The 12041-nt window shown below is 41.0% G+C and overlaps 1 protein-coding gene across 1 annotated transcript in view; it reads right to left on the reverse strand.

Annotated features, from left to right (window-relative positions):
- Positions 1–548: 548 nt before the first annotated feature.
- CAPN5 (calpain 5) overlaps positions 549–12041 on the reverse strand; it is a 114835-nt gene continuing 103342 nt past the window's right edge. Inside the window, exon 15 of the transcript XR_011558920.1 lies at positions 549–566. The gene's annotated coding sequence lies outside the window, so the exon portion shown is untranslated. The remainder of the gene's footprint in view (positions 567–12041) is intronic.

The raw sequence follows: 12041 nt of genomic DNA on the forward strand, positions 1-12041 counted from the left end.
TGCCGGACTAGGATAGGATAGGATATAGGATAGGAGAGGATAGGATGGATAAATAGATATAATTAAAGTAAAGTAAATTAAAACTAAACTAATAAAATAAAATATATTGGGTTTGGCTCACATCAAACTTCTCTTTAATTTTTTTTTTAAAAAGCAGTGCATTCAATTCCCACAATTTCACATCGGCCCCTTGGCAGCTTTTCTCTCCAGCTCACAAATGACCGGCAAAGAGATTCACAACGGCCTCTTTGCCTCCACTAATCTGTTTTAATCTGGGCAGTGTGTTCCGATTGTACGTCTTAAGCCGGTCAGGGTACAAAATGTAAACATTTTCATCCTTCCCCCCCACTCCTTCCCCCTCCCCCCCCCAGAAATGGGAGCCGTGTCCAAATGGCTTGACCTCAGCCAACCCTCTTTCCCTAAGCGGTGTAGACTATTCACACACGCACAACACCCACTCAACTTCTAACATTATTAACCTGGATAACAAACGGCAGGTAAAACCACTCACCTGCTGTAGGATGACCATTGTTCCAGAAACGCATCGGCCGTCGGTAGAAGGAAACCTGGGTGACGAAAGAAGGCAGCAGGATAAATCAATTTGTAGGTGTCAAACAGCAGCAGTTGCAGGATATATATATATATATAGATATATAGATATTATTTGGGGAACGCGCACGCTTCTATTCCGGTGGTAAATGGCTATAAATGGCACAGGCACCGGACCGTTAGTTAGAGACGGAGATAGATAATCCACGCAATTCAGGTTAATGCTTCCACGGTAAGACTTTAGTTGACAGAATCCTTCAGGGGATAAGCCCATAAGGATGTCTTGTTTTCTGGGAACAAAGGAAAGGGGGAAAAAAAGAATAAGAAAAAACAGACCAGGGGGAAATCCTTGGAAGCTCACAACTTCTTTTTAAATGATGGGGGTTTATATGTTTTCCCCCTTTTAATATTAGATTTGTTCCACTGTAACATTGTTTTTATTATTGTTGTGAGCTGCCCCGAGTTTTCGGAGAGGGGCGGCATACAAATCTATCTATCTATCTATCTATCTATCTATCTATCTATCTATCTATCTATCTATCTATCTATCTATCTATCTATCTATCTATCTATCCATCCATCCATCCATCCATCCATCCATCCATCCATCCATCCATCCATCCATCTATCTATCTATCTATCTATCTATCTATCTATTGAAACATAGAAACAATAGAAGACTGACGGCAGAAAAAGACCACATGGTCTATCTAGTCTGCCCTTATACTATTTCCTGTATTTTATCTTACAATGGATATATGTTTATCCCAGGCATGTTTACATTCAGTGACTGTGGATTTACCAACCACGTCTGCTGGAAGTTTGTTCCAAGGATCTACTACTCTTTCAGTAAAATAATATTTTCTCACGTTGCCTTTTTTTTATTTTTTTTATTTTTTTATTTATTCATTCATTCATTCATTTATTGTTAGAGTTGGAAGGGACCATGCGGGTCATCAAGTCCAACCCCCTGCCTAAGCAGGAACCCTATAGCATCCCAGCCAAATGGCAGTCCAATTTCCTCTTTAAAATGTCCAGAGTATTGGAGTTCACAACGTCCGCTGGTAGGTTGTTCCACTGGTTGATCGTTCTGACCGTCAGGAAGTTCTTCCTTACTTCCAGGTTGAATCTCTCCTTGGTCAGCTTCCAGCCGTTGTTCCTCGTCCAGCCCTCCGGTGCCCTGGAGAATAAAGTGATCCCCTCCTCTCTGTGGCAACCCCTCGTATACCTGTAGATTGCTATCATGTCCGCTCTGGCCCTCCTTTTCTCTAGGCTATCCATGCCCAGTTCCCGCAGTCTCTCTTCGTAAGTTTTGGTTTCTAGGCCCCTGATCATTCTGTTTGCTCTTTTCTGCACTTTCTCCAGAGTTTCAATGTCTTTTTTGAAGTGTGGTGACCAGAACTGAACACAGTACTCCAGGTTATTATTATTATTATTATTATTATTATTATTATTATTATTATTATTTTAAATTTAAAAACAAAACTGAGCATGCTTCTAGTCCTCATGTTAGGAATGCTAAATGAAAAATAATCTCGGGAGGGGTGATTATATAGATGAAACAACCTTGATCTGGGAGTTTTCCAGGGCTGCGCGTACCTCCTAATGATTCCTACGTGGTAACACGTTCAAACGGGGAAATTATGAAGCACAGGAGGAATTGTTCATTGTACGGAAGGAGTTGAATTAGGAAGGAGGCCAATTTATTTTTATTTTTTTAACAAAGAAAGGAAAAAGAGAAAGAAAAGAAAAACCAGACTGGGAAATTGATATTCTGGGCACCTCGGCTTTTTGATATATTTTTTAAAATGCTCATGCTTCTAGTCCTCATGATTCAGAGGATAGGCTGGGAAGGCATTAGGAATTGTGTGTGTGTGTAACATATTTTGGCTGATAATGAAAAGGAAGGCTCAACAGAAAAACATATATGTTTTATAAATTTAAAGTTCACTTATAAATGAACATATAAATGTTCTTTATATAAATATGAAGAATTATTCTAAAAACGCAAGTTCCAAATATAGCTATAAATGAAGAGGCAATGTCCATCACAATCTTCAATAGGGAAATCTCCACCTAAGAACGCCTCTACTTACGAACCTTTCTAGATAAGAATCGGGTGTTCAAGATTTTTTTGCCTCTTCTCAAGAACCATTTTCCATTTACAAACCCGAGCCTCTGAAACTGTAATCGGAAAGGCAGAGAGAAGCCTCCATGGGGCCTCTCTAGGAATCTCCTGGGAGGAAACAGGGCCAGAAAAGGCAGGGAGAAGCCTCCGTGGGACCTCTTTAGGAATCTCCCGGGAGGAAAAAGAGCCGGAAAAGGCAGGAAGAAGCCTCCGTGGGACCTCTCTAGGAATCTCCTGGGAGGAAACAGGGCCTCCACCCTCCCTGTGGTTTCCCCAATCACTCACATTGATTTAGAATTGATTCCTATGGGAAAAATTGCTTCTTCTTACAAACTTTTCTACTTAAGAACTTGGTCATAGAACGAATTAAGTTCATAAGTAGAGGTACCACTGTACTCTGACAAAGTCAATAGGGAATGACGAAAGCTTAGTAATTTTTAGTAGTTTTAAATCAATTTAAAATGTTCCGGAGATCGTGATTGTCATTGAAAGAAAGTTGGATTCTCCTCATTTCTAGATTGAATCACTCCTCAAATTTTATCTTCTCTGTGCTCTCAGAGAAAAAGGATGGGATCCTTTCAAAATTTCTGCACCCTACAGTAATAGAAACGTAGAAGATTGACGGCAGAAAAAGACCTCCTGGTCCATCTAGTCTGCCCTGATACTATTTCCTGTATTTTGTCTTAGGATGGATATATGTTTAGCCCAGGCATGTTTAAATTCAGTTACTGTGGATTGACCAACCACGTCTGCTGGAAGTTTGTTCCAAGCATCTACTACTCTTTCTGTCAAATAATATTTTCTCACGTTGCTTCTGGTCTTTTTCCCAACTAACCTCAGATTGTGCCCTTGTTCTTGTGTTCACTTTCCTATTAAAAACACTTCCCTCCTGAAACTTATTTAACCCTTTTATATAGATAGATAGATAGATAGATAGATAGATAGATAGATAGATGATAGATAGATAGATAGATAGATAGATAGATAGATAGTTAGTTAGTCCAATACACAATAATACACAATGAAGGTAATAGAAGACACCTTCGAGGAAATAGAATTAAAGAAAGAATAGAAGAGAGAATACAGGATAAAATAAATTGATGAGAGAATAGAAGAAAGATATAGGGATAAGAGAAGATATATGGCATATATACAATAGGACAGGAGTTGGAAGGTACTCTAGTCTAGTGCACTTATGCATGCCCCTTACTGACCTCTTAGGAACATGGAGAGGTCAACCGTGGATAGTCTAAGGGTAAAATGTTGGGGGATTAGGGGATGATCCTACAGAGTCCGGTAATGAGTTCCACACTTCAACAACTCTATTACTAAAGTCATATTTTTTACAGTCAAGTTTGGAGCGCTTAATATTGAGCTTTAATCTGTTATGTGCTCTTGTGTTGTTGTGGTTGAAGCTGAAGTAGTCGTTGACAGGCAGGACGTTGCAACATATAATCTTGTGGGCAATACTTAGATCTTGTTTAAGGCATATTTAAATGTCTCGGTCGTGTCCCCCCTTTCCCTTCTGTCCTCCAGATGGAGTTCATGAAGTCTTTCCTGATAAGTTTTATGCTTAAGACCTTCCACCATTTTTGTAGCCTGTCTTTGGACCCGTTCAATTTTAATACAATCAGAATTCCAGCAGTCTCTTGTGGTAGTACTGATTTTCCAGCCCGGCCTTTCTCAAACCGCTGACGTCCAAGGGAGGTTTTATTATCTGAAGGTTTTGCTTAGAAAATCCACCCTCTTTCTCTGCAGTTGGAAATCCCTGGCAGGTGGGCAAAACACGGGCTCGGTTGGATGGTCTCCAACCTCGTGACTGGCCCGGTTGCCAATTAGTTCACAAAGGCAAACCGAGTGGCCTCTTAAGATACTCATTTATTACTAAGAGCTTAGGAGGAGGAACAAAGGGAGCTGCCATAGAACGTGGAATCATAGGGTTTGGAAGGAACTCCAGAAGTCCTTCAGGATTGGGCGGCATAGAAGTAGAATGGAATAGAATAGAATAATAAAATAATAAATAAAATAAAATAAGTCTTCTACTCCAGCTTCCTGGTGGGGACCTTAAACCATCATGGTCAAATAGTTGTCCAGTCTATTTTTGGAAGCCTCCATTGATGGAGCGCCCACAACTTCTGGAGGCAAGTTGTTCCACTGGTTAATTGTTCTAAGAGTTATGACATTTCTTTTTTTTAGATGGTTTCTTTCCTTGATTAGTTTCCATCCATTGTTTCTTCTCTTTGGAGGATAGATAGGTAGGTAGGTAGGTAGGTACATAGAGAGAGAGATAGGTAGGTAGGAAGGAAGGAAGGTCGAAAGAAAGGAAGGTAGATAGATAGATAGATAGATAGATAGGTAGGTAGGTAGGTAGGTAGGTAGATAGGAAGGAAGGAAGGAAGGTTGATAGAAAGAAAGAAAGAAAGAAAGGTAGATAGATAGGTAGGTAGATAGGTTAGGTAGGTAGATAGAGAGAGAGGTAGGTAGGTAGGAAAGAAGGAAGGAAGGAAGGAAGGTCGAAAGAAAGAAAGAAAGGTAGATAGATAGATAGATAGATAGATAGATAGATAGGTAGGTAGAGAGGTAGGTAGATAGGTAGATAGGAAGGAAGGAAGGTTGAAAGAAAGAAAGAAAGGTAGATAGATAGATATATAGGTAGGTAGGTAGGTAGATAGAGAGAGAGGTAGGTAGGTAGGTAGGAAGGAAGGAAGGTCGAAAGAAAGGTAGATAGATAGATAGGTAGGTAGGTAGGTAGAGAGATAAGTAGGTAGATAGGAAGGAAGGAAGGAAGGAAGGAAGGAAGGAAGGTTGAAAGAAAGAAAGAAAGGTAGGTAGATAGATAGATAGATAGATAGATAGATAGATAGATAGATAGATAGATAGATAGATAGATAGATAGATAGATTGATGGGGGAGTTGCGGCCTCTTTCATTTTCATGCAAACTACAGCCTCTGCGTGCACAAAACTCCAGAATTAATACTTAAACAGATTGAAAGAGTTGGAAATCACCTTAGGGGTCATCTAGTCCAACCCCTTCTGCCCAAGCAGGAGACCGTACACCACGTCTGACAAATGGCAGTCCTTTCTCTTCTTGAAAACCTCCAGAGATGAAGCTCCCACAAGTTCTAAAGAGAACTTCTGTTCCATGGGTCGCTACTTCTCACTGACAGAAGTCCACCCCGCATCAAATTTCTGAGGGGAAAAATATTACTATCTGGAGTCATGGCGGTTGGGGAATTCTGGGAGTCGAAGTCCACCAGGCATCAAGTTTCTCAGGGGAAAATACTGCTAGGGGATCTGGAGTCATTATTTCTAGGTTGAATCTCTCCTTGATCACTTTCCATCCATTATTCCTTGTCTGGCCTTAAGGTGCTTTGAAAAATAGCTTTTCCTCTCTGTGGCAGCCCCTCAAATATGGGAAGACCGCTATCATGTCTCCTCCGGTCCTTCTTTTCATTAAACTAGCCGTGGCCAGCTCCTGCAACTGTTCATTGTACGTTTCATCCTCCAGTCCCCTCAATCATCTTGTTTAATGTTTAATAGGCTTGTGGATAGGGCTACTCTGTCAAAGCAAGGCACCAGAAACCTCCCCCCCCCCCATTACCCCCTGAATTTATGTCTCCAAACAATAGGCCCCGAGATAATTGCCCGGCCTTCTCGGTTATCTATCCAGCTGTTTGCAGTCCTGGGAAATCCGATACAGGTTTTGCAAAAGGTCTCCCTGGTTACTAGGACTGTCTGCATCCGAATCTCACAGGGGATAATACTGCACCTTGCACAGGTATAATTTCACGAGGGGAAGCACCGGCCTGGGCCACCCTTTCCACGTTTGGGGGACATCCATGCGAAACACAGGTGTTACAATAGTTTCTGGAGATTCTGAGTCATCCAGAATTTTTCCTTTTTTTAGGCTTTTAAGCATTTTATAATATTCCTGTTTTATCACTGTTATATTTTTATTGCTTTTAGTACTACTACTACTACTACTACTACTACTAATAATAATAATAATAATAATAATAATAATATTATAAAGAAACAGATGAAACAATTGATCACATACTCAGCTGCTGCAAAAAGATCGCACAGACTGGCTACAAGCATAGACATGATGCTGTGGCACAGATGATCCACTGGAACTTGTGCCGGAACTACCATCTATCAGTGGCAAAGAACTGGTGGGATCATAAGCCCGAAAAAGTGGTCGAAAATGAGCAAGCAAAACTACTGTGGGACTTCCGACTTCAGACTGACCGAATTCTGAAGCATAACACACCAGACATCCTGATTGTGGAGAAAAAGAAAGTATGGATCATCGACATCGCAATCCCAGGAGACAGCAGAATTGAGAAGCAGCTAGAGAAATTAGTGAAATACGAAGATCTGAAAATCCAGCTGCAACGACTCTGGCATAAGCCCGTGAAAGTGGTCCCAGTGGTGCTTGGCACGCTGGGCGCAGGGCCAAAGGATCTCAGCGGACATTTGAAAACCATTGGAATTGACAAAATCTCCATCGGTCAATTGCAAAAGGACGCTTTACTGGGATCGGCAAACATAATTCGCCGCTACATCATGCAGTCCAAGGTGCTTGGGAAGCGCCCGACTGGTGATGAAATACAAAATCCAGCATAGTGATCTCGTTTGCTGTGTTGTATTGAAATAATAATAATAATAATAATAATAATAATAATAATAATAATAATAATAATAATTTATTAGATTTGTATGCCGCCCCTCTCCGTGGACATGGAGCGGCTCACAACAAACAATACATCTACACATCCAACTTTAAAAACAACTTTAAAAACCCCATATAAAATGACCATACAATCCAGACAAACCATTCATAAATCATCACGGCTAGGGATATGTCAATTTTCCCATGCCTGGCAACATAGATGTGTTTTCAGGGGTTTGCAAAAGGTAAGGATGGTGGGGGCAGTCCTAATTTTTTGGGGGGGGAGTTGATTCCAGAGGGCCGGGGCCGCCACAGAGAAGGCTCTTCCCCTGGGTCCCGTCAGACGACATTGTTTTGTCGTCTGTTTATAATTACTGTTAACCGCCCAGAGTCGTATTGGAATGGGTAGCATATAAATATAAATAGTTAAAATCAAATAATGAATTAAATAATCAAACAATCAAATCATTAAACAATCAAATAATCAAACAAGTAAATAATTAAATCAATCAATTCAGGTTGTCCCCAAGATACTTTTTCAGTAACCAGGAAATCCAGTTGCCTCCTGAGAAAGCCCCTTTAGGTCGACTTAACAACAGTTCAATGAGTGAGTGCTCAGACTTGGTCATGAAGAGAGTGACTGACGACCATGTTTCACACTTACGACGGCTGCAGCATCCCTATGATGATACGATCAAAATTTGGAGGCTTGGCCACTGGCTCATGGTTTATGACGGCCGCAATGTCCCAGGGTCAGTTGACACCCACCCACCCTTTTATGGACCTTCCGATGAGCAATTTGTTCTCTGATCCTGATGCAATGAAGGCATTTGCAATTTCCCCCAGCATAGAGGCAAAATATTGATATATCAACACCTGGCTCTCTGCTGCCCCCACAGGGCATTGATGGGAATAGCAGCTTGTAATATCAAGCTCTGTGGGTCACATCAGGCTTTATGATTGGCAAGCCTGACCTCCATTTCAAGAGTTAAACTACCAAGAGTCCTTAAATGAGTATAAAAGCACTGCATTAGAGCAGGGGATCTCCAAACACGGTCACTTTAAGACTTTGTGGACTTCAACTCCCAGAATTCCCATGGCTGTCTGAGGAATTCTGGGAGTTGAAGTCCACAAGCCTTAAAGGTAGGAGAACTCTGTATCAGAATATCTCGGCCACCAAAAACGGATAGCAAGGCACACAAAGCCTCTTGGATTCGGGCTGTACAAATTGGGAAAAAAACACTAGGGGGCAGCCAAGTGTTTTACTAGCGTCTTGCTGCCCCCTAGTGGTTATGGGGAATATTACAGCACAGATTTGGCAGGGTGCTGGGAGCAACACAGGGGAGGCAGGGTGACATTAATCCATCACCTCCCGTCTGCGATTATTAAAACGCACTCTACATGGGACTACCCTCGAAGAGTGTTCAGAGACTGCAGATAGTCCAGAATACAGTTGGAGGAGCTGTCATGGGCGTACACCCATATAACACCAACACTCCGCGTACAATACCGGCTGCCAATTAGTCTCTGGTCACAATTCAAGGTGTTGGTTATTACCTATAAAGTCCTACATGGCTTAGGACCACATTATCTACAGGACTGTCTCCTACCGCATACCAGATAAAATCGCTCAGATCCGGACAGACCGTGACTCCAACTGGAATTGCGTGTCAACCAAAAAGCACTATGGTGCCACCCAGCGGTGGGCTATAAGATGGGACACTAAATTGCGCTCGCCACCGCGACTCATAGGTTCTTGTAGGACGTGCGCCCGTGTTTCGGCAAGGTTTTACCTGAGGTTCCGTGCGCGATTTTGCTACCTCCACAGGTGCAGCCGCAAAATCGCGCTGGTCCTGCAAGAATTTATGAGCCGTGGCGGTGAGTGCAATTTAGCGTTCCAGCTCGTAGCCCACCGCTGGTGCCACCTGAAGCACCCATGCCATAGGTTTGCCACCCCAGAATATAAAATTTCCTGTTTGAGCAGCGGGTTGGACTAGAAGACCTCTAAGGTCCCTTCTAACTCTGTTATTCTGCATTCGGAGTGTTCTTTCCGAGGCTGTGAATTCCTTTTTGTGGGTGGCAGAAGTGGGCAGCTGCTATGTCGCTAAGTGTTTGCATTGTTTCATCTGCTCCAAAGTCTGCTTTTCTTTCTTGTCCGAGTCCTCCAAAACCACGTCAGGCTCCTGAAAGGCCTTTATAAATGGCACGTTCATTCATGCTAGACTAATCCTTTCCATGGCAACCTGGCTGCGGCCAGATCGCAAGCTATAAAATATAAAAGGCCAGACGGGGCCTTTGCCAATGCAGGACAAAGTCGAAATGGTCGACATTTTATAGAATTTTCCTGTCTGAGCAGTGGGGTAGACTAGAAGACCTGCAGGGTCCCATCCAACTCTGTTATTCTGTGTTCTGAGCGGTCTCCGAACCTGTGAATTCTCTTTGAGGGCGGCAGAAAAGAGACACTGCCAATGGACTTTGGAACTCACCGTCACAAGCTTATTGGTGGAGGGGGGAGGAGGAAATTAAAAAATTGACATGAAACCGAAGGATGCCTCTTACCTAATTGCCGTGAGGTAAAAAAGGGGGGGAAATGAGGTAAAAATTATTGTCATGAGGTAAAGAAGGGGAAAAAATGAGGTAAAAATTATTGTCATGAGGTAAAGAAGGGGGGAAAATGAGGTAAAAATTATTGTCATGAGGTAAAGAAGGGGAAAAAAATGAGGTAAAAATTATTGTCATGAGGTAAAGAAGGGGAAAAAATGTGGTAAAAATTATTGTCATGAGGTAAAGAAGGGGAAAAATGAGGTAAAAATTATTGTCATGAGGTAAAGAAGGGGAAAAAAGTTATTTTGAAAGTGTTTCTCACAAAAAGAATGGAGATAGTCCTCAACGTACGACCACAATTGAGCCTTGCTGAGTGAGGTCGTCGTTTAATTGAGTTTTGCCCCCATTTTACGGCTTCTTGCCACTATTGTTAAGCGAATCACTGCAGTTAAGTTAGTGACACGGTCGTTAAATGAATCTGTCTTCCCCCATCGACTTTTGATTGTCGGACGGTCGCAAAAGGGGATCAGGCGACCCCAGGATGCTGTGACCGTCATAAATTGGAATCAGCCACCAAGTGTATGAATTGGGATCACATGAGCATGGGGATATTGTGATGGTCGTTAAGTGTGGAAAAACGATCACAAATCACTTTTAGGTGAGGTTTATTCTTATTTTGTTCTGCGGACACAATATATTCTCAACTGAGGCTTCTTACATGAAGGGAGGAGGATTTTTTGCAGTAGATTTCTGTACTGATTCCTAGGTTGGACTATATGATCTCTGAGATCCTTTCTAGATCCTTATATTCTGTGATTTTAGGTAGTTTCTCTAGCAATTTTTTTCAGTCTTCACGACTTTAAGATCCATTGCTGGCTGGGGAATTCTGGGAATTATTTTAAAGTTGTAAATGATGTATGGAAATTTTAAGGATAGTTTTATATTAAGAAATTCAAAGGATAATTTTTTTTAATATAATGAGTAACTGATTTTGAATATTTTACTATATAATATTATATTGTTAAATTAGATATAAAGAAATAGATTTTAAAGAATATAACTATGTAGCATTGTAGTATTCAAAGAAATTTTAAAATATAAGTTTTTTGTGTTTAATTAATTGGCTTGAATTAGTTTAATTATTTTATTAAAATGAAAATATAAAATTAAATGTTATAGTTTAGTATTATATTGATATTAGAACTGATTTTAATTAAATGAATCATAATATTAAAATGGAAATATAGATGTAGAATATTATTAATTGTTTTTCTGTATGGATCTGACTATAGTTAGACTTTTTTTGTGTGTATTAGACTTCTATGACTAGCGGAGCAATTGTAACTCCTTTAAATGTTAAATGATGTTTGTGTTGTTTGTTTAATGAAAAATCAAAAATAATAATAATAAAGTTGTCAAGATTGAGAAACCTTGGTCTCTAGAATGCAACTTTGCACTACAACTCAGATTTTCTCAAAACACAGTTGAGTTGAGTTTACAAAAATGCCCCAGCTTATTTCCTTTATGGCAGTGTTTCCCAACCTTGGCAACTTGAAGATATTTGGACTTCAACTCCCAGAATTCTGGCTGGGGAATTCTGGGAATTGAAGTCCAAATATCTTCAAGTTGCCAAGGTTGGGAAACATTGCTTTATGGTAAATGAAGCCCAATGCATCCAGAGGGCATGATATTCATGGGGACAATTCGTCTCTTTTAACTTACACTTCTGTAGCCAGATCAAACCCCCAATCTCGTTGGAATGGTCAGACAAAATATTGACTTAAAAACTGTGTTTAGCTGTCACACCCTATTATATTGTCAGGAAGGCTTATTCCACAACAGGGGAAACAATAGCTGAGTTTTCCCCAAACACATCAAAACATTAGTACGTATTAGTACTTCGTCTAATATCCCATGTCGATCCAGACCATAAGAACGTAAGAAGAGCCATGCTGAATCAGGCCAAAAATCCCATAGAGTCCAGCACACAGTGGCCCCCAATTGTCCATGGGGATCTTGAGCCGAAAGAGAAGGCAAGACCCTCCCTTTCCCTTGACCCCCAACAAATGGTACTCAAGGGAACCCTGCCTGCCTCAACCAACATAGAGGCGGCACATGGACATCCGTTTCAATAAGCACCTATG

This window comes from Erythrolamprus reginae, chromosome 4, assembly GCF_031021105.1.
Source record: "Erythrolamprus reginae isolate rEryReg1 chromosome 4, rEryReg1.hap1, whole genome shotgun sequence".
Lineage (NCBI taxonomy): Eukaryota > Metazoa > Chordata > Lepidosauria > Squamata > Dipsadidae > Erythrolamprus > Erythrolamprus reginae.